Source organism: Bactrocera oleae, chromosome 3, assembly GCF_042242935.1.
Source record: "Bactrocera oleae isolate idBacOlea1 chromosome 3, idBacOlea1, whole genome shotgun sequence".
Classification (NCBI taxonomy): domain Eukaryota; kingdom Metazoa; phylum Arthropoda; class Insecta; order Diptera; family Tephritidae; genus Bactrocera; species Bactrocera oleae.
In genome coordinates this window covers 64,103,363-64,127,104 of record NC_091537.1, presented here as the reverse complement: position 1 = coordinate 64,127,104, position 23,742 = coordinate 64,103,363, and the positions used below count along the sequence as shown (strand labels likewise).

The 23,742-nt window shown below is 34.5% G+C and overlaps 1 long non-coding RNA gene across 1 annotated transcript in view; it reads left to right on the top strand.

Moving 5' to 3' along the window:
- LOC118682519 (uncharacterized) overlaps positions 1–23,742 on the top strand; it is a 42,867-nt gene that overhangs the window by 8,022 nt on the left and 11,103 nt on the right. Inside the window, exon 3 of the long non-coding RNA XR_011395425.1 lies at positions 915–1,065. This is a non-coding gene — a long non-coding RNA (uncharacterized lncRNA). The remainder of the gene's footprint in view (positions 1–914; positions 1,066–23,742) is intronic.

Genomic DNA, 23,742 nt, shown 5'->3' with positions numbered 1-23,742 from the left:
TCAGAAGGCAAAGAGAAGAGTTTCGAATAATTTTATCCATGATCGAAACAGGCGTGCTATCGGGACGTAAGCCGTCCGCGACGCTTTTGTAGAAACGAGTGAGCTGAGAGTGAGAGAGCAATCTCTTGCAACGCAGGGTTGCCAGTCTCGATATTTTGTAGTAATTTAAAAATAAACTTGAATATATTTAAAACTCAAAATCAAAGTCTGGAGACTGTCTGTCCGTCCGTCCAAGCTGTAACTTGTGTAAAAATTGTAAACGTTGGTACCTGCTCCATATAAACTACTTATGCAAACAGATACGATAAAAAATTTGTAGTTGGATTGGTATAGCCGTTTGTTTAGTAAAAGTTTGTCGAAGCGGATATTTTAGTTTCCAAAATAGAAAAAAGTCACGAGGTGCCAAATCTGGCGAACACGGTAGCGAGCGATAACTCTAGTTTCGTATTTTGCCAAAAAGTCACAATCATGATACAATGTGAGGGCCCATAACATTAACCAAAATGGTTGAGTCGATCTATAAAAGATGTTGATATCTGTATTATCTCTCTGATGCCAGCACGCCGATTTTCAAGCATTGTTTCTTAAACTTTTGCGATTCTATCATCATTAACACAGGTGGATGGATGACTCGCATGAGTTAGTTTTCGATGACTTCACAATCTTCACTTTGTGCCACTCAAATACTTGTGTCCACAAAACACTTCAGCAATATTTTCAACGATTCCGTAGCCGTGATTTCATTGGAAACACAAAATTTTAAGCAAACTCGTTCTGTTCTCGAGAATACTTGAGTAATGCCAAGAGTGTACAAAAAAGTTTTAACTCTTTTTAATTTGTTTTTTGTTATATTTAACAAATTTATTCTCATTTAAGAATAAAAATATCTAAAATGCACATTTTATATTTTTTAGATAAGCTGCAATTCGCGAAGACTCCAGCTTAATTTATGTATGTATGCATATACTGTATCCTCTGCACAATTTACTTACGGATAATGGATTTTTCCGCTTATTTGAATCATCTTTATCTCATAAAGGTGGCAGCACTTCAAGCTGTAAAGCTGTAATTTTTTGGCTGTGAACTTTTGTGTTTTATTTTACAAAATTCTTCAATTTTAATTGATTTTTTTTAGTGTTTTAATAAAATTTTTAGTGATTTGACTCTGAGTTGCAAGCTAAGTAGTAAATGTTCAGAAAAAAAAATTGCTATTATTTTTAAGTTTGTTCTTAATTGAATTTATTGTTATTTAATATTTTATTAACATACTTATTTATTATATATCTATTACATTATGATTTACTTTCTCTTTTATTTGATCTTCATTCTTGTTGTTTATTATGTCTTGTAACTTCCCCAACTGTAACATTAAAGGCGAGTCAGATCGCTACGTTTCATGCTGGCTTTGTGATGGGCTTGCAAATATTATTTGTGCTGGACTGACAAGTAGAATCTTAGATTATATTCTGGACTGTAAGGAATTGCGTTGGTCCTGTTTAAAATGTAGATCTAGTGAAATCGATCTATTTAAAGTTTATAGGGAGACAGGCAATGGCTTTAACGAAATCGGTTGAGATCTTGTAACCCTCACCGAAAAATTTAGGTGCCTGAATGATTTTTATGAATCCTCCAAAACCTGCGTAAACGTCCTTCCGATGAAGTAACAGTTAATAAATCTCTCTTCTCCTTGCCCTCAAGGTGATAAGCCGTCAACTTCCAAAGAGCTCAATTCCCCAGAAGCTCTATCTAATAGTAATAAGTGTCTCATAATTCCAGAGGCTCCCCCTAATAACTTAGTAGCATCTGTTAAAAATTTGGTAGTAATTTCACCTAAAAAGTCTATATTTAATTCTACACTTGCCAAAGATACCATGGTAAAGGACATTAAGTCTTATATTTCGTCACGTTTAAAAATTGATGATATCAATATCCGTAAATTTAACTTCAATTATGATAGAAGTATATCATCGTTTAAAATAGACGTATCTCTTGAAACATTCAAAAATATCTTGGATAGTTCATTCTGGCCACCTGGGGCTTTTGTACGCGAATTTAAGAATAAACTTAGAAGTCATACTGAGGAAAACATTGTTAAATTACCAAAAGCACCCACCGATATAAAAAACTGATCGGTAGAAATTCGCTTAGCATTTATTATCAAATTGTTAGAGGTCTTAATACAAAATTAACCGACTTGTATTTAAACAGTTCCAATTTTAATTTCCATATAATTGGATTTACAGAAACATGGTTAAAACCGCACATTTTTGATAATGAGATTTTAAACAGCGAATTTCAAATACTTAGATGTGATCGACTGAACAGAATCGGTGGAGGTGTTCTATTTGCCGTACATTCCTCTATCCCATCTGAAGATGTTCTAATTCCAGGAAACGACTTATTTGAATTTAAATGTATTAGAGTCTTAGCAGTTGCTTTATTTATTTAACCCTATCTTATATACCCCCCCATTCGGACTTATCTGTATACATGCAGCATGCTTCTTTAATAAATAGTGCTACTTCGATGACAAATAATGCAGATTCAATAATCGTATTAGAAGATTTCAATTTACCGAGTACTTTGTGGAAAGCTTTCGATGACTATATCGTACCGATTTGCAATCGGTCATGCTTTAATGAGTTTTTCGAAAAAATGTCCGAGTTGACACCTCTTCAAAGTGTTCCGTTATTCAGAGTAAACCTCTTGTTCTCCCAGAGGACTCGTAACATCCTGCTTTGGAAATATCTGTCGAAATAATAGGCAATGTACGGGATAATAATCATCAAAATTCGTGCTTTTTTCCTTCCTATCTTTATAATAGAACACAACGAGTGATATTTGAGGATACTCCTTCAGATACAATTAATATTTCTTCAGGTGTTCCGCAAGGTAGTCATCTTGTCCCGATTCAGTTCTTGTTGTTTATTAACGATATCTCTTCAGTAATAGAATTCTCAAAAATTTTATTATAGGCTGACGACGTAAAGCTTTTTAAATCATACACTTCAACTGCGGAAAGGTGTCTGTTGCAAACAGACCCAAACAATATGGTTGCATGGTATGATAGAAATGATTTGAATTAAAGTCTCTTCTTAGTTTTCAACTATGTTGATTTGGGAGTTAATATGGACCCTACGCTTAATTTTAGTCTTTATATTGATACCACGGTCTTGAAAGCAAAAGCTGTCCTCAGTGTTGTTAAACGTTGGTGTAAAGGATTGAGAGATCCGTATATTACTAAAACACTTTATACAACTTTGGTTAGACCTATATTAGAATATGGCTCTGTTGTATGGAACCCTAGCTACCAAGTCCATTCTGACAAGTTAGAGTCTGTTCAAAAACAATTTTTGCTTGTCGCGTTAGCGTATTTCCGATGGGATTCTAGGGTACCGCTACCTCAGACACTAGTCGTTTAAAACTTATTAATCTACCTACACTTTCAAGTCGTAGGGAAATGCTTGGCATAATATTCTTAGTGAAAATATTGAATGGAACAGTTTGAAGTTCTTTTCTCCTGTCTGAAATTAAATTTAATATCCCGGTTCGCTTTTCGAGGCAGTTTAAACCTTTACTGATAAAATCCTGTAGATCAAATTTTGAACTAAACGAACCATTCCGCCGTATATGTCATGATTTTAGTTCTCATTCCAGCACATTTGACTTATCTGACTCACTTTTCAAAAAAGACTTTATTGTTTTCTCTTAATAAATGAAAATGAAACAATTTATTATATCGTAACTGTAAATCTTAGCTGTTGAAATTTTTGTTTCTGTAGCTGAGCAAATTTAGATCTCAACACTTAAAAACTCTCTTGCCTTTTCTGACTCGGCTAATTCCGCACGTATGCGGATTGCGCCCCTCGGTTGGGCGGGAGGAAGGTAATCGTTGGGTTATTATTATTATATGTGTAAATTTTGCCGCTTAATTGAACCCGGTTATTTGGTTCGCCGCATAATTGGTTAAAAATTTGTCTTATTGAAAAAATATAAATTTAATTTCTTCAGGTTATTTGTACAAAAAAAAGCATTTGGCAACTCTGAAAAGCAATTGAAAACATACATACATATGAATATGTTTATTGGAGATATTTTGGATCAGGGATAATAATTTATCTCTGTTTTGGATGGTGCTGATGTTGAGAAGTAACAGAAAGAAGCTGATCTCTTGTTCTTGTCTCTAGGGGGTAGGGAAAGACATTGTACTATCGAGAAACATGAATTGATAGCGAAGCCAAGAAAATAAAGTAAAATCTCCATGGAAATCGAAGTTATGGTACGATGTAGCCCCCAATGATATGGAATGCTATAAAATACAATAAGAAAGCGAATAAAAACAATATTAGAGGGCAGGCAGATTGTACGATATATAAAAAACAATCGTTCAGCATCCTAAAAATAAAATTATTTAAATTTGGCGAATAGTACTCTCATAATTCATAGGAGAGTAATAGCAAACATTTTAAAGGCAAGAAGTCACCGGAAAGTATCTCTTTTGACGAAGAAGCGTGTGGCTGCAAGAATAAAGTTCGCAATCCCGCAAAATCTGCTGTAAACTGATCAAAGCAAATTTGCTTTACTTGGAGGAAAAGAACCCAGGAAGAATGTCCGTCAATTTCAAATCAAAGTAACGTCCTGGCCACAGAAACGAGTTGTAGCAACTGCAAATCCATCAAGCAGAAGGCTTCTTTGCCTAAAAGTAAACGAGATAGATATAGGGCTATATCTACATAAATGATCTGGATAAAGAGACGACGGATTTCAACCGGATGACTGTCTGTCCGTCTGTCTGCGCAAGCTGTACTTTGAGTTAATATTGAGAAATCGGGATGAAACTTGGTACACGTGTTGTTTGGGACAAAAAAGGAAGAAATTAAGATACAAACCTGTAATCTTGTACAATTATTCGCAATAACGAAGCGCACCTGCGGTTTGGAATCCCATATCTCTCGAATTATTTGACTGATATTTGGTATATAACACGCCCTCTTGACATTCCCTTGTTACAGTGCGAAAATGGTCGAAATCGGACTACAAACACGCCTACTTCCCATTTAACACAAATTTATATTCCATCCGATTTTTTCACTATCCAGTACACAAATCAAGCACCAATTAATATATCGGGATTCAAATTTGAACGAATATTACCTTTAAAGTATGCCATCTCAGGTCTAAAAATTGTCAAACTCGGACCATAACTATTCAAGCCCCCAGATACCGGTAATGTGGAATGTAGAGCCTATTGCTGACTTTTTACCGAAAAAAACGGTGAAATATTTGTGATATACATATATTATTGAAATTAGGAGAGAATCCTTTCTGATGTTAGTGTGTCTGTATGACAAAAATAGGTTGAATCGAGTCAATATTTCCCTTAGCCCCCATATACCTAATAGAAAGATTTTCGAACCTCCGGACTTTATATCGCATATATCGGCCAATATGTGAGTTATCTTAAATAAATTGTGTGCGGATGTTTTTCTCTTAAGAGATGGGCCTGAAATGGATAAAATCGGGTGAAAATTGTCCTAGCCACCATAAAACTAATATCAGGATTTTTAAACATCCGGTTGACTTTACCCCTTACATGGTGATGGTATTTGAGATACCTGAATGAAACTCAAAGAGCATGTTTTCCGTTAGCAATATGTAGTAATGCCAAAAATAGATCAAATCGAGTCAATACTACCCTTATCTCCATATGTAAATAAAATTATTTTTTTAATTATACAAACATTGTACCGAACATGTCGGTCGGTGTGTGAGTTTTTTATTTATAAAATTGCTTCGAAATATGTTCTCAAGTATACTAATAATGTCAAAGGTTAACGCAACAAATCCAGAACGTTCTCTGTCCCCAATATACCCTGTATAGTAATTTCCAACTTTCCAGGTGACTTTAACCGGTTGGTCAAAATATGTGATTTTTTAATGAAATTAAGTGAACAAGTTTCTTTAAAAATTATAAAATTATATTAATGATTTAGCACTGAATATGTAAGGATTTGGTGTAGACCATGGTATAAGCCTTAGATGTCTAATATAATGAATTTCCATCCTCTGGTTGACGTTTTCCACATCATCTCAATATACATGATGTATGAAATGTAGCCCCTCCGGTGAGTTCATATCACATACCATATACATACAGTGCATCACAAAAATAAGTATCCAGTGTGCTTATATGTTTTTTCATGCGAAAAAAATCCTTAAAACTAATATTATTACCCAATTTTTTTTTTATATTTTCAATTATTTCATATATTTATATTTCTCCAGTAACAAAAAACCCAAACTTAAAGTAATAATTTTTCAAATTACAGAAAAGAATGTTCCAATAGCTTAAAATTACGTCACTAAAGTATGTATGTACTAAAAATAAATTGCGAAAAAACGGGTTTATTTTCGAGCTTTGATAGACGGTTAATATTTCGTTGGATAGCCTTTGGACTTTTTAATTGCACTCAACCTGGATGGCATGCACTTTACCAGCTTTTGAGTCACTGAAGGGCGAATCTTGCTTCATTCATTAACTCAGCTTTCAAAGATTATTTGCTGGTTTTTTGGTGTCTTCTGATTTTTCTTTCTAAATAATCCCACAAATGCTCGATATGATTGACATCAGGATATTGGGCTTGCCACCCAGATCTTTCCTTATTTTTTGTATTTCCCTCTTTTTTATATTTTTCTATTATTATTTTAATAGTTGAACTACTTTTATTTGTTATTTTGTCAAATTTGCCTCTGACTTTTCTTCTCTTCCGCGCGGCGCCATGATCAAAATTTAAATTAAATTACGGCTAAAATTTTATTAAAACTTGTAAATCTTTATATCTTAAACAAAAAATAACTATTTAATGATTTTAAAGCGAACAAATACTGTGTGTCAGTCGAAAACATACTGAAATGGTAAATTGCATACATACTTCTTAATAACGGGAAATGTGAATGACATAGATCTATCATACTTAGGAAGGCGATGTTAAGTATAATTGTTATTGTAAAAAACACGAACAGTTTTATTTTTATTTTGCAATTGATATGACCTTTTTTAAGCATATACATAGTGCATACTAATTTTTGTGATACACTGTATGTAGTATCACATTTGAAGATGTTTTAAATATACATATGTTTTGCTGACGCGAAGTAAAATATAATAATAAAACTAAGTGGGTCTATAACCTATAATACAACTTAATAAAATACCAAATTTGATTGAAATCCATTCAGGATAAATGGTGAATTATTTTGCAATATTTTTTATACTCTCGCTACCTGTTGCTACAGAGTATAATAATTTTGTTCACCTAACGGTTGTTTGTATCAGCTAAAACTAATCGAGATAGATATAAAGGTTATATTATGTGTATATATGAGATTCGGATATATCGTAATAAGACTTGGTACACGTGTTCCATGGCAAAAAAGTAAGGACGAGTTCGTAGATGGGCGTAATCTGACCACTGCACCGCCCATAAAACCCATTAAACGAAAACATTTAAAGTACCATAACTAAGCACTTAATAAAGATATTGAACTGTAATTTGACACAAGGGAACGTAGTAGCAAGTGATTAAATTGATTAAAACATATGCATACATTTTTTATCATATTAATCTTGTATAGTCATTTGTGCATATATCTGAACATGCGCATTTAAATGTACGCATTCAGAAATTCAAATTATAATTTGATCACTTATCAATGCACTACATGTGAGCGCTTTGATTTATTTGTCCACATATGTACATATATATGTATATATAACATTGCCGAACATTGTCACAAGTCAATATGTCAGCCAAATAACCGAAACCCAAATATATAGTAAAACACACAACAAAAAAATTTTCATTCAAGAACGCCGGCGTACTTTCAACAAGCAATCTCGCTTCATTCATAAAAACAGACACCCTCACATCTTGTCGTTCTTTCGAAAAGGGAAAAGTGACAACCCCGTAAAATAAAGAATACATAGTTTTAAAACTGGCAACACAGCTTTTGTCGATTTAAAATATCTCACAATGAACAAGGAAAGCAGTGACAATCGGCGACCGGTTGTTATTTTTATTCGGTACCGCTCGAATTTTCTACCAACAACATAATGTTGCGGGGCTTTGTCGTCGCGAAAACCGTTGTCAATACTACGACATTTCGACTCTTTGACATAAAAATAAAAACATGAGCTTCGCCATTGGTTGCCCGCAGTGGCGGATCCTAAGGGGAATTAATGATAGTTCGGTAATTATAAAATATTGACGACAAATTTATATGGTAAATAGATTGATTCACAGAGTCCGTTACTATCATAACACCAGAGCGCGGCAAATAATTCTAATTAAAATTCAGAAGAGTATACGAAGTAATGTCAATATTAAATATATGTTGGTCCAGGAAGAAATTCTGGGTTGGCTTTAGTATACCGTCCCAGGCTTTGGGTATGGGCGGATAGAGGAGATCCTCCAGTTCAAGAATATATATAGATATAGCCGCGGGAAACTTATAGTTTTCGAGATATTTACGTTTAAAGTTGAAAATTTCAACTATTTAAACTACGTATTTTTGCGATTTAAAATGAATTATACACTTAAAATTTTCACTTTTATATCCACTAACACTTGACTAATTCGTTTTTAGAAATTTTTTTTATATTAGATGCTGCAAAAATAGCTTTATTTCAATATTTAAATCATTCTTCAATTTTATTAATTTTGACAATAACAAAATGGTTGTGAATGTCAAAACACCAGTGTTGGCATACTAATATATTTTGTAAACGAACAAAAATAAAATAAATACATACTAGCGACCCACCCCAGCTTTGCACGAGTGCAATGCTGATACTACATACACTACGGAACAACTGTGAACGTTGTATATAAAAACATAGCTGAAAAAATTATTAAAATCGATCCACTTATTTTGATTTATTCATTACCCGTGGCCCGTACGCGTTAAAATTTTTGTAAAACAATTCGCCTTTCCCTATACCATGAAGATTTCCTGCTATGTTTGGAATATCTAAATTCATACACTACATTTCTACTTATTTACTTTGTACATTTTTACCTATTTATTTTATTTTTACAACAATTATTATATTACAGAATGTCGTTATATACAACGTTCACAGCTTTCTTGTCATTAGACAATAAAAACATGTTTTCTCTACAGGTTACTCTTGAAAGAGCGACATACAGTTGGCCATGTGAAAAATCGGATCAATACTTCCTTTAATATCAAATTTTGCCAACACCTGAAGTAATTTCCCGGTCTTTGATCCTTGCAAGTTGCGAGAGTATAAAATGTTCGGTTACACCCGAACTTAGAACTTCCTTACTTGTTGTTCCTTAAGTTTATTTTTTTTATAACAATGATCTCCTTATATTTTTTGCCTTTTAAAGTTAAAAATATTATTTAAATATCATTACTAAAAACGAAAGAAATGTTTAAAGCGCTCAATTGTTTTTTTTAATTGATTAGGTTGTCCAATTGAGCGGGATTTCTGTAATTGATTGAGTTAACAAACATACTGACGCTGTCCATTGTTCCAAAAGCTGTACGAAATCGTTACTTAATTGCTACGTTATATATTGTACCAAAGCAGAAGTTTGTACAATCCATATATGTATGTATATACAGTTTTGTTCATGAAAATAGTAGTGCAACAGCATTTACAATTTCAGATTTTTTTTGACATGTACTGACTTGTCAAACGTGATTATTTTCGTAGTTACAAAAATCGGCTGACTTTTCTATGACGCACTTTTGTAATATCTGAAAAAAATCAAACATATGATGACAAACATCATATATCATTAAAATAATAGTGCTTAGCGTTAGTGGTCGATAAATTATAAAATCGAAAGTTGCAATAAGTAAGTTAATTGAACGGACTTAATAATTTTCTAATGAAAGTTCTTTGAAATTTCGGTGCTTGTCTCTAGGGGGTAGGGAAAGACATTGTACCATTGAGAAACGTGAATTGATAGCGAAGCCAAGAAAATAAGGTAAAATCTCCATGAAAATCGAAGTTATGGTACGATGTAGCCCCCAATGATATGGAATGCTATAAAATACAATAAGAAAGCGAATAACAACAATATTAGAGGGCAGACAGATTGTACGATATATAAAAAACAATCGTTCAGCATCCTAAAAATAAAATTATTTAAATTTGGCGAATAGTACTCTCATAATTCATAGGAGAGTAATAGCAAATATTTTAAAGGCAAGAAGTCACCGGAAAGTATCTCTTTTGACGAAGAAGCGTGTGGCTGCAAGAATAAAGTTCGCAATCCCGCAAAATCTGCTGTAAACTGATCAAAGCAAATTTGCTTTACTTGGAGGAAAAGAACCCAGGAAGAATGTCCGTCAATTTCAAATCAAAGTAACGTCCTGGCCACAGAAACGAGTTGTAGCAACTGCAAATCCATCAAGCAGAAGGCTTCTTTGCCTAAAAGTAAACGAGATAGATATAGGGCTATATCTACATAAATGATCTGGATGAAGAGACGACGGATTTCAACCGGATGACTGTCTGTCCGTCTGTCTACGCAAGCTGTACTTTGAGTTAATATTGAGAAATCGGGATGAAACTTGGTACACGTGTTGTTTGGGACAAAAAAGGAAGAAATTAAGATACAAACCTGTAATCTTGTACAATTATTCGCAATAACGAAGCGCACCTGCGGTTTGGAATCCCATATCTCTCGAATTATTTGACTGATATTTGGTATATAACACGCCCTCTTGACATTCCCTTGTTACAGTGCGAAAATGGTCGAAATCGGACTACAAACACGCCTACTTCCCATTTAACACAAATTTATATTCCATCCGATTTTTTCACTATCCAGTACACAAATCAAGCACCAATTAATATATCGGGATTCAAATTTGAACGAATATTACCTTTAAAGTATGCCATCTCAGGTCTAAAAATTGTCAAACTCGGACCATAACTATTCAAGCCCCCAGATACCGGTAATGTGGAATGTAGAGCCTATTGCTGACTTTTTACCGAAAAAAACGGTGAAATATTTGTGATATACATATATTATTGAAATTAGGAGAGAATCCTTTCTGATGTTAGTGTGTCTGTATGACAAAAATAGGTTGAATCGAGTCAATATTTCCCTTAGCCCCCATATACCTAATAGAAAGATTTTCGAACCTCCGGACTTTATATCGCATATATCGGCCAATATGTGAGTTATCTTAAATAAATTGTGTGCGGATGTTTTTCTCTTAAGAGATGGGCCTGAAATGGATAAAATCGGGTGAAAATTGTCCTAGCCACCATAAAACTAATATCAGGATTTTTAAACATCCGGTTGACTTTACCCCTTACATGGTGATGGTATTTGAGATACCTGAATGAAACTCAAAGAGCATGTTTTCCGCCTTAAAAGTAATATTATTACCCAATTTTTTTTTATATTTTCAATTATTTCATATATTTATATTTCTCCAATAACAAAAAACCCAAACTTAAAGTAATAATTTTTCAAATTACGAAAAGAAAGTTCCAATAGCTTAAAATTACGTCACTAAAGTATGTATGTACTAAAAATAAATTGCGAAAAAACGGGTTTATTTTCGAGCTTTGATAGACGGTTAATATTTCGTTGGATAGGAAGGCGATGTTATGTATAATTGTTATTGTAAAAAACACGAACAGTTTTATTTTTATTTTGCAATTGATATGACCTTTTTTAAGCATATACATAGTGCATACTAATTTTTGTGATACACTGTATGTAGTATCACATTTGAAGATGTTTTAAATATACATATGTTTTGCTGACGCGAAGTAAAATATAATAATAAAACTAAGTGGGTCTATAACCTATAATACAACTTAATAAAATACCAAATTTGATTGAAATCCATTCAGGATAAATGGTGAATTATTTTGCAATATTTTTTATACTCTCGCTACCTGTTGCTACAGAGTATAATAATTTTGTTTACCTAACGGTTGTTTGTATCAGCTAAAACTAATCGAGATAAATATAAAGGTTATATTATGTGTATATATGAGATCCGGATATATCGTAATAAGACTTGGTACACGTGTTCCATGGCAAAAAAGTAAGGACGAGTTCGTAGATGGGCGTAATCTGACCACTGCACCGCCCATAAAACCCATTAAACGAAAACATTTAAAGTACCATAACTAAGCACTTAATAAAGATATTGAACTGTAATTTGACACAAGGGAACGTAGTAGCAAGTGATTAAATTTATTAAAACATATGCATACATTTTTTATCATATTAATCTTGTATAGTCATTTGTGCATATATCTGAACATGCGCATTTAAATGTACGCATTCAGAAATTCAAATTATAATTTGATCACTTATCAATGCACTACATGTGAGCGCTTTGATTTATTTGTCCACATATGTACATATATATGTATATTTAACATTGCCGAACATTGTCACAAGTCAATATGTCAGCCAAATAACCGAAACCCAAATATATAGTAAAACACACAACAAAAAAATTTTCATTCAAGAACGCCGGCGTACTTTCAACAAGCAATCTCGCTTCATTCATAAAAACAGACACCCTCACATCTTGTCGTTCTTTCGAAAAGGGAAAAGTGACAACCCCGTAAAATAAAGAATACATAGTTTTAAAACTGGCAACACAGCTTTTGTCGATTTAAAATATCTCACAATGAACAAGGAAAGCAGTGACAATCGGCGACCGGTTGTTATTTTTATTCGGTACCGCTCGAATTTTCTACCAACAACATAATGTTGCGGGGCTTTGTCGTCGCGAAAACCGTTGTCAATACTACGACATTTCGACTCTTTGACATAAAAATAAAAACATGAGCTTCGCCATTGGTTGTCCGCAGTGGCGGATCCTAAGGGGAATTAATGATAGTTCGGTAATTATAAAATATTGACGACAAATTTATATGGTAAATAGATTGATTCACAGAGTCCGTTACTATCATAACACCAGAGTGCGGCAAATAATTCTAATTAAAATTCGGAAGAATATACGAAGTAATATCAATATTAAATATATGTTGGTCCAGGAAGAAATTCTGGGTCGGCTTTAGTATACAGTCCCAGGCTTTGGGTATGGGCGGATAGAGGAGATCCTCCAGGTCAAGAATATATAGATATAGTCGCGGGAAACTTGTAGTTTTAGAGATATTTACGTTTAAAGTTGAAAATTTCAACTATTTGAAGTACGTATTTTTGCGATTTAAATTGAATTATACACTTAAATTTTTCACTTTTATATCCACTAACACTTGACTAATTCGTTTTTAGAATTTTTTTTATGTTAGATGCTGCAAAAATAGCTTTATTTCAATATTTAAATCATTCTTCAATTTTATTAATTTTGACAATAACAAAATGGTTGTAAATGTGAAAACACCAGTGTTGCCATACTAATATGTTTTGTAAACGAACATACAGGAACGATACAGGAAACAATGCAAAAAGAATTTCTGCGCGTAAAAACCTTGGTACACCCCGGTGTTGGACCGACCAGGGTTATTTTTTTTGAAGCGCGGCGCCAAATCAAAAAGAAGTTCTGCGCAAAAAAACCTTGAAACCCCCCGGTGTTGGATCGACCATTTTTTGTAATAGCGACCCACCCCGGCTTTGCACGAGTGCAATGCTAATACTACATACACTACAGAAAAACTGTGAACGTTGTATATAAAAACATAGCTGAAAAAAGTATTAAAATCGATCCAGTTATTTTGATTTATTCATTACTGCCCGTGGCCCGCACGCGTTAAAATTGGTGCAAAACAATTCCCCTTTCCCTATACCATGAAGATTTCCTGCTTTGTTTGGAATATCTAAATTCATACACTACATTTCTACTTATTTACTTTTTTACATTTTTACCTATTTATTTTATTTTTACAACAATTATTATATTACAGAATGTCGTTATATACAACGTTCACAGCTTTCTTGTCATTAGACAATAAAAACATGTTTTCTCTACAGGTTACTCATGAAAGAGCGACATACAGTTGGCCATGTGAAAAAAAATCAACGCTAAAATCTAAGCCTTCAACGTTGAGGGTTTATTAATGGTCATTGCAAAAGATGTCTTTACCGAAAACTGTAAACGTTTAAATTGGAAGGGTAAATCCGATGGTATCTGAGGGATTCGGGGAATCAATACATCTTTTCCGGTAACACATCCTGTGAGTACTGTGCGCTCTATTATGAAAGAGATTTTACAAGCAAACGCGTGCCATTGCAAAGTGTAATATCTTTGAAAATATTCATTCATAATCCATTATTTATTGTTTCTTTAACTTGTACACTTAGTATACGACCCAAAATATAATAGTATTTTCAGCCAACATCAAGTATTATCTGCGGTATAAGATCGCTATTAGAATGACTTTTTGATAGGGGGCGTTGCAGTAAGGATCTGTCAGCCTTAGGTGTGAAAACTTTTGTTAACGCTTGCTTAATTATGTGATAGCTTGGAAGCATGTTAGTAAGTTCCGATAGGACTTTAGCTTCTGCTATAATTCGCTTATCCGCTTGGGGAGAAATACAGGTAATGGGCAGGTTTTATTCCCGTAATTTCAATATTTGATTGTTTTGTTGGCAGTTGTAGCCTATTTTGTGCTCTACACGCTATGAATGATCGTTGTGATCCTTGGTCTAATGAGGCTTCAAGTTTTAAGAGTTCGCCTTGGTGTTCGATGGAGATGACTGCGGTGAGTAGTAATACCCTACTTTAAATTTCGCTGTGTAGCGTTTGACAGTTTAGTGCCTTTAAGCAGTATCGTATCTCTTGGCAATTTTTAGGAGTTTGAGCTTGTGGAGTTGTTGTTACAACTAAATCCGTAGTATTTTTTTTATGCGCTTTTTTGGGGTGAGATGGTAAATGTGCTGTAATGAAGTATTGAGAAGCATTTTGACAGTAGACGCGACTGAACTTGCTTTTGCAATCCTTATGTACATATGTGTAGTATATGCGATATTAATCGATGGGCCGTATCATACGGACTGAATTTAAATGCTAGCAAGACAGAACTAGTATTGTACACTAAGAAACACAGTACTCCAGAAATCACGCCGCCATTTATAAATAGCACCAGGCTAATGATAGGAGATAAAGTAAGCTACTTGGGACTAATTTTGGAGAGGAAGCTTTCTTGGAAACAAAACTTGGAAGCGAGGGTAAAAAAAGCAGCTCTTTACACATGTAAAATAATGGTGGGGCCCAGATGGGGACTGACACCTCGGGTGGCTCACTGGCTGTACACAGCAATTGTAAGGCTGATCATGACCTACGTTATAGTAGTATGGTGGCCAGTTACAGAAAAGAAATATGCGATTAGAAGCATGGAAAGTATACAAAGAGCAGCTAGTATTTGCATCAGCGGAGCTCTCAGAACTACCCCAAGCCAGGCACTCAACATAATTTTACACTTGCTGCCAACAGATCTGTATTGCAAGCAAATGGCAGCGAAGTCAGCTCTGAGATTGAGGGAGTCCTCCCTACTAGTCGCCAGCAACAAGGGGCATTCTATGATACTCAGTAAGTTTCCGTTTCTTCCCATAACTACGGATACAATATTGCCTTCCCCTCCAGAGAGGAGTGAGAACGGGACGTAGTGGACAAGGAAGCCGGGATAAGCTTCTATACGGATGGTTCCAAACTGGATAACTGAGTAGGCGGCAGTGTCTTCTCGGCTAAACTAGATACCAAAATCGCCTTCCGGTTACCAGACCACTGCAGTGTCTTTCAAGCGGATGTCACTGCAATTAAAGAAAGCCTTCATGTACTAACAAAAAGTGTAATCACAATAAGAAGTGTATTTATATATGCATACAGCCAGGCGGCTTTGAAATCTCTGATGTCTCATAGGATTTCGTCGAGGACAGTGAAAGATTGCTATGATCTTCTAGCGGATCTGTCATCCCATTTCACGGTAAATCTGCAATGGGTCCCAGGACACAGTGACATCCCTGGGAACTGCGTAGCAGATGAATTAGCCAGAACAGGCACCACCCTACAACTAGATCCTGGTAAGGAGGACATAAATATGCCTCTGGCTACTTGTAGATACTTAATCGACAAACATGTCATTAATATAGCCGAGTGTCAGTGGAATCAGTTCCTGACCTGCTCAACTAGCAAGCAAACGTGGCAAGAATGGAATATGAGCCGCACATACATCTAGTAGAAGTACTAACAAGCCACTGTCTAATAGGCAGACATGCAAGTAGACTTGGCACGCCATATAACGACTATTGTAGAAGCTGTCAGGAAGTAGAAAAGGAGGAGACCATTAAACATCTTCTATGCGATTGCGCAGCACTATATAGGAAAAGAATCGCAACCATCGGTCGTGGGTTTCTTGACGACGTCTCGGAGGTTGCACGGATAAAACTTGTCTCACTGATGAAGTTCATCAGAAGTACGGGGGGGGTTCAGAGAAGAGCCAATAGAGTGAGGGGATCACAGTCCCAGTGGTATCACAATGGGCCTTCTAAAGGCCTAAGTGTGTGGAATGACAGCCACTTTACCTACCTACCTAGTATATGCGCATGTGACAAGCAGTTTGTACATAATCTTTTTGATTTGGAAAAATTATTTCGTTCGCTAAGTTTCAATTTTTTGAATTTCTCGCAAGATTTTAGTTTATGCCCTTTTGTGCATAGTTCGCATGACGTACTTATGTTTTCTCTGTTGGGATGTGACCGATTGTGTTTTGTAAAAGCGTTTGTTTAAATTATTTTTGCTACTAGCTTGTGGTCTATTGATGTATTTCTTAAGGTCGTGTTAAATTTTTTCTGATTTTAATTAGTTTTTTGTCTACTCATTTCATGTTGGGTAATTAGAAAATCTTTCATTTGTTGCCACGTTTGGTATTTTTTTCGAGATGAGAGCGATTGATAAACAATAATTTTTCAAATAAATGCGGTGGTGCATTTATTTACCAGAATAGGGTTGTCTGCCTCTTGACTTTGGGTTTGTGGCAGCTCTACTCTCGTATGTGGAATAGGTGTAATTGAATTTATTAGCTTTAGTTGATCGAAGATCATAGCTTTTGTAGTTTCGTACTGGTCTAAGCAGGTTTCGTATTTTGAGTAAGCCGATGATTTAAAATTTTGTGATAGATTTGAATCGTCAGATTATACTATGGCGTCATGAGCCGCTTGGGAGTCGCGGTCAAAAATTGTCAAGATTTTTCTTATCAATTTCTAACACCGAATCAGAGATTTCTTGAATTGGTGATGATTAAAATCTAGTGAAGTATCTTATTAAACTGTCACTTTCTGAAATAAATTTAACAAAATGTTATGAGCATGTAGATCCTGCAGGTGTATTTTGATTTTTATTATACTTGTAATACAGCATTGTTGCTGTATGTTAAATATTGTATATGTGTCAAAAGCAATAAAATTTTCTCAGTGGAAACTGATTTCTATAAGGCGAATAATTCTAATTGAAACCGAAGGTTAGGTATTCCGTATGTATGTATGTAGATAAACCATAATATATGGACTTGTATTAACATATCAATATCGATACATAGTCAAAACAAAGTCGCTTTCTCTGTCCCTATGTCCCTATGTATGTTTAAATCTTTAAAACTACGTAACGGATTTTGATGCGGTTTTTTTAATAGATAGGGGGATTGAAGAGGAAGGTTTATATGTATAATAACATCCATTAAATAATGGGAAAATACTGTTATGTTAAAGGTTTCTAATGTGATGTCGTAAATAATAACATTTTTTCCGTTTACATTACAAACGCATGCTGAACCCTAGAGATTTATGAAAATAATGTACTAAGGATTGTACACATTGAAAAGGTCTACAGAAAACTCCCCGATGGTATATATCTATCGCGTCAGGATATCCCACATTAACATTTTTTTGTCATTTACTGTTTACGACAAATTATGGCAAATTTTCGAAGCGACTTTAACCGATACAGCATCCATTCTTATCCAATTAAATACCTCAAATACATTGTTGATTTAATGTAGATCTAAATGACCCTCTACAAATTTTTATTTTATTGAATATTTTTGAAGATATTACAGATTTAAAAATGCGCGACGTAGCGTTTGCGACGGTACCGGCCGGCTGGGTCGCACTTATAGTAATTATAAGTACAATACATAAGGTTAGATAAGATTAGATTAAATAAAACAATAATTAATGGATTGGAATTTTCTATTAAGATCTTGGTTAAAATTTAGAATTAGATCAATTTAATATTAGGGAAATTATTTTCAAAAATCGCAATTTAAGGTGAGGTATGTAAGTCCAGAAAAAGAACTTAATATAATAGGTCTCTTTTGTTGTTGATGATTAGAAATTATAAAGTAATGTCTGGTAGACGTCGTCGTTCGAACATAGATAGTAGAACAGTGAATGCCAGAAGAGTAGATAGATATAGAGCTAAGAGAGAAAGAGAATCTTCAGTAGCGCGTGAGGGATAGACATCGAATACAGAGAGCCAGATAATCATCAGCACGAGTTACTAATTCATGGGTAAATAAAGAAAATTCTGCGACGAATTACGATCCTTCAATATCTTATAAGGACGATCGTATAGTATCAATAGATACTATGTCAGTAGTGTGTACATTGCTTGGCATTAAAATTTAAGGACGAATCGAAAGACATGTATTGCTTACAAGGAAAAATCAAATTAGAAGAAATTCTCTCTCCACCTAAGCCACTTCACTCTCTTCTTACGGGTGACCATCAGAAATCCAAACAATTCATGCGCAACATACGCCGTTATAATTACGCATTTCAAATAACCTCTTTTAAGAGAAAGCAAGTCGTTGAGCGTGGGTTCATGCGTACATATAAAATTCAAGCGCAAGTGTACCACTTAGCTGGGAGCTTGCTACCACTTCGACACGATGATCACAAATTTCAGCAAATATATTTTATTGCAGATCCAAAAACACTGCGATTGAGAGAGTTCCAGCAGATACTCCTGACTTTGGTAGCAGTGGTGATAGCTGGACAGCAATTTAACAGAAGTGATATTGTATTGCATAGTCGTGATGATAATTTGCAAAAAATTTCAGAGTTACACAGATCTTATAACAACTTACAATATCCTTTGATGCTATGTCGTGGAGAAAATGGTTATTCCATTAATATTTCTCATGTTGACCAAATCGATGGTACACCTCTGCGTATAACAGTGTCATGTATTAACTACTATTGCTACCGTATAATGCCAAGACGTAACAATTTCAACACTTTGCTTAGATAAGGAATGTTAACAAACCAATACTTGGTAGATCAATATGCGAAAATTTAATCTGAGAGATTGGCCGACATCCGTAATAATCGAACTAAATTGAGAGCAGAAAATTACATTCATCTTTAGGATGCTTTACAAGCGAATGAACACCGCAACGGCAGTGGGCAGTTGATTATACTACCTTCATCATTCACAGGTGGACCTTAATAGTTACAAGAAAAATCGCAAGTCGCCATGACTTACTGGCCGATGTCAGCTAATACTACTAACTCAGATTTAACCAACAGTGCCGAATACACAAGAGAAACATCATACGATCAAACGAGACTCTTACAAAATATAGCTCAAAATCAGATCAGAAGAATCGATCAGAAAAAAGTGTTCAATGCAATGAAGGGAAATTGTTTTTCCTTGATGTCCCAAGATGTAGAAAAAGTGAGATCTACCGGGAAAATTGCGTTAGCTGTTGCGCCATCCGGCATTGCCGCTACGCTTTTGGAAGGAGGCCGAACCGCACACTCTACATTCAAGCTCCCGCTGAAAATCGCAACCAATGATAATAACAGCGTCTGTAGTGTTTCTATACAGAAAAATTTATGCGTGACTGCTCATTAATAGTCTGAGACGAAGCTACCATGTCAAACGAGACGTCTGTGGAAGCACTGGATAGGACAAGGCGCGATTTGAGCAACAAAAAATTCACCTATGGGTCGATGTACAATTCTGTTCTCAGGAGATTTCAGTCAAATCCTACCAGTGTGACTCGAGAAACACATGCTGACGAAATAAATGCTTCTCTAAAAAGACCCAACCTGTGGCTACATGTTAATAAATTAGAGCTTAGAACTAATATGAGGGTTTCGTCATCTTCTTGTGAGAACAGGCTATTTCCAGGGATGCTGCTAAAAGTTGGCAATGACGAGTTAACACAAAGTGAGGGAAGGATTAACATAGAAAATCTTCGTGTTTTGATAGACAAGAGTTAACTTGATTCTTTCAAAGATTGATCCGTCGACGAATATATACTACTCGGTCGATACTGTTCTCGATTTGGAAGAAGATGTTTATTTTCCTACAGAATTTCTAAACTCTTCGAACCTGTCCTGACTCCCTTCCCACAAAATGGTGTTGAAAATAGGTTGTCCTGTTATTTTATTAAGAAACCTGAATCCACCTAAACTTTGTAATGGCACGCGTTTGCTGGTAAAATCACTGAAAAATTTCATAATAGAGTACACAGTACTCACAGGATGTGTTACCGGAAAAGATGTATTGATTCCCCGAATCCCTCAGATACCATCGAATTCACCCTTCTAATTTAAACGTTTACAGTTTCTGGTAAAGACATCTTTTGCAATGACCATTAATAAATCGGAGGATCGAACTCTCATCGTTGAAGGCTTAGATTTTAGCGTTGACTGTTTTTCACATGGCCAACTGTATGTCGCTCTTTCAAGAGTAACCTGTAGAGAAAACATGTTTGTATTGTCTAATGACAAGAAAGCTGTGAACGTTGTATATAACGACATTCTGTAATATATCAATTGTTGTAAAAATAAATTAAATAGATAAAAATGTAAAAATTATATATGTAAGTAAAAATGTAGTGTATGAATTTAGATATTCCAAAGATAGCAGGAAATCTTCATGGTATAGGGAAAGGGGAATTGTTTTACTCCAAATTTAACTCGTGCGGCCACGGGCAGTAATGAATAAATCAAAACTACATATATCACAAAATTTTCTCAGGCGGACACTCACCGTCGGACGACTTTTGTTCGCCTAAGAGAAGTGTCCACTTAAGCGAGTGGGTAGCTATTTTATAACAAAATTTTTTTAAATTAATTTAATTTATTACTCACCAATTTATTATTTAAAAAAATTTGTCATATTATATTGCTGAAACAATAATTTTTGTATTACTTCAAAAGTCCATTTAAATACTGTATGGTAACAATAACAAAAACAAATAAGGAAGGGCTAAGTTCGGATGTAACCGAACATTTTATACTCTCGCAAAGTCAAAATGTATACTCATTTGAGATTTCTTTATATATTTTGCTTGATTTGCATAGTGGAAAGTGAAAGAATCAGATGGAATTTAAAATTGTGTTGTATGAGAAATAGGCGTGGTTGTAGTCCGATTTCACCCGTTTTCGCACTGTAGCATATAAATGTAAGAAGAATGTTATAAGTATACCGAATTTGGTTAAAATATATACCAAATAACAGTCTTGTATCTTATTGTGGAGCCTAGTTATGGCAATTTATTTGTTTTTGATTAATGGCGTGGCAGTGATTGCGCCTATCTGCAATACCAACCGTCTTAAGGTGCCAGGGAACATGTGTACCAAGTTAAATAAAGATATCTTAATTTTTACTCAAGTTATAGCTTGCACAGATGAACGGACGGACAGACAGTCACTCGGATTGCAACTCGTCTCTTCATCCTGATCATTTTTATATTGTACTTGTACACATAACTGTATGTCTAACTCGATAAGTTTTAGGTAATACAAACAACCGTTAGGTGAACAAAACTATATATATTCTGTAGCAACATGTTGCGAGAGTATAAAAATATAGAATTTATGATTTATTATTAGGAAATTGTCGATTGCCGCAAGTTTTTTTGCTTCTTAAAAGTATTTTTTATTTCCATTTTTTCCAACAAATCGAATGCAATAAAGTGTTCGCTCGAAATTTTTTTTTTAATTTGATACAGCAATGAAAGCTCTCTCGTTTGAGGATATTTCATTACTTTCTTCGGTAAAACTCTCAGCATCTGTATTATTATCATCAATAGTTTCTAAGTTTCGTCAATTACAACATCAAATCTGCGTTTTCGGTGCATATATATATTATTATCTATTGCGATAAAGTCATCTGACTAGGTTCTCCGAGGGTTTTTAACAATGAAAAAGTTGAAGCTAATGTCGCTAACGGCAAATCCTCTTCGGGCTCGAATTCTGATATTAGACTTCTATTTTTGTCAAACCCTGCTTTTTGAAAGCATATTTTATGGTTTCCGGTTGAACCTTTGCCCAGGCAAATAAAGGTTTTTATAAAACGTATTGCCTCTAAAACATTTATATATATTTTTTTTAGACGAGCCTTTCTATGCTTACTAATATATATCTTTAGCTTGAAAATATAGATAATGAATTTAAAAATTTTGAATAATTTGGATCGAAGGCTGACAAACAGAAACATTTTAACACTTTTAAAACTTATCTCTTTTCGTTGTCTAAAAATAACAATATTTTTCTATTTTACAACTCCATTTTTTTGACAAAATCCTTCAGCCGCTGAGTCATTACGCCATTTTTGTAGCCAGGGGTTAGAAGCAAGATCGTCATTGGTGCCGGCTTTTGGGCGATCTTTTTTGCATTCAACTGTATTATTGGCCCAGATATGGGAATATTTTGGCTTCTCGCCTTGCAAAACTACTAGAAACACATTTCATAAAATTTTTTTCCCATCTGGTGTCACGAACGATATTTTTATTTCAACATTATCCCCGGACATCCATTTCATTCGAATAACTTGTTTGTAATGAGTGCAGCATTGGTTTTTCCAACTTTAAATCTGATAACAAAAATCGGACTTATTTGCATTAAAATCTTCATATAAGGACTCATACACAAGCGGAATAAAAATGTTAAAGTACAAAAAAAAAATTTCATTTAGTAGGTACATACGAAGTACTTGTAAATCGGTTAATTTGGATTTAGAAAAGTTTTGACACGCGAAAAGTGTCTTAAATGTAATAATAATAATATTAATATTAATAAAATTTATATTGATCATTTAAATTGTTTCCTTTAAGCAAAGGTTTGATCGCACCATCGTACGTTTTAACACAAGGACTGAACACTATTCACTGAGATAACCGAGTATGCAATGCGTTGGAGTTGTTCCTAACGTACATTTGATTTTATTCAGGAAATCCCATTTTCATTTCGTAAATACATAGTTATAGGAGTTCACGTCCGCCCAACAGAGGTTTTGGTTGGATTTGTTATGAAAAAAGTATCTCTTTTCCCGTTGAAAAGGATTCGTGACCGCTCAGTAGAGGTTTTTATAGGAGCTGATGTCAAAATGGACAATGGGCGTGGCACCACAATTTCAATCAAATTCGGTTAGTAACATAATCTTGACATTCCTCTGATGCAATGCGAAAATCGGCGAACTCGGACTACAACCACAACCACTTCCCATATAACACAAATTTACATTTCATCCGATTCTTTCACTATTAGCACTAACTTTGCATAAATAATGTCTTTAAGATATGTCATGTCAGGTCTAAATATTGTCCAAATCGGACCATAACTGTTCAAGGCCCCCATATTTTAATGAAAATATCGATCCATGTGTGAGATATATTTTTGAAATTCAGAGAGATGTCCTAATAAGTGAAAACTTGCCCTAACTTTCTTCATATATTGGTCAATATGTATAGGT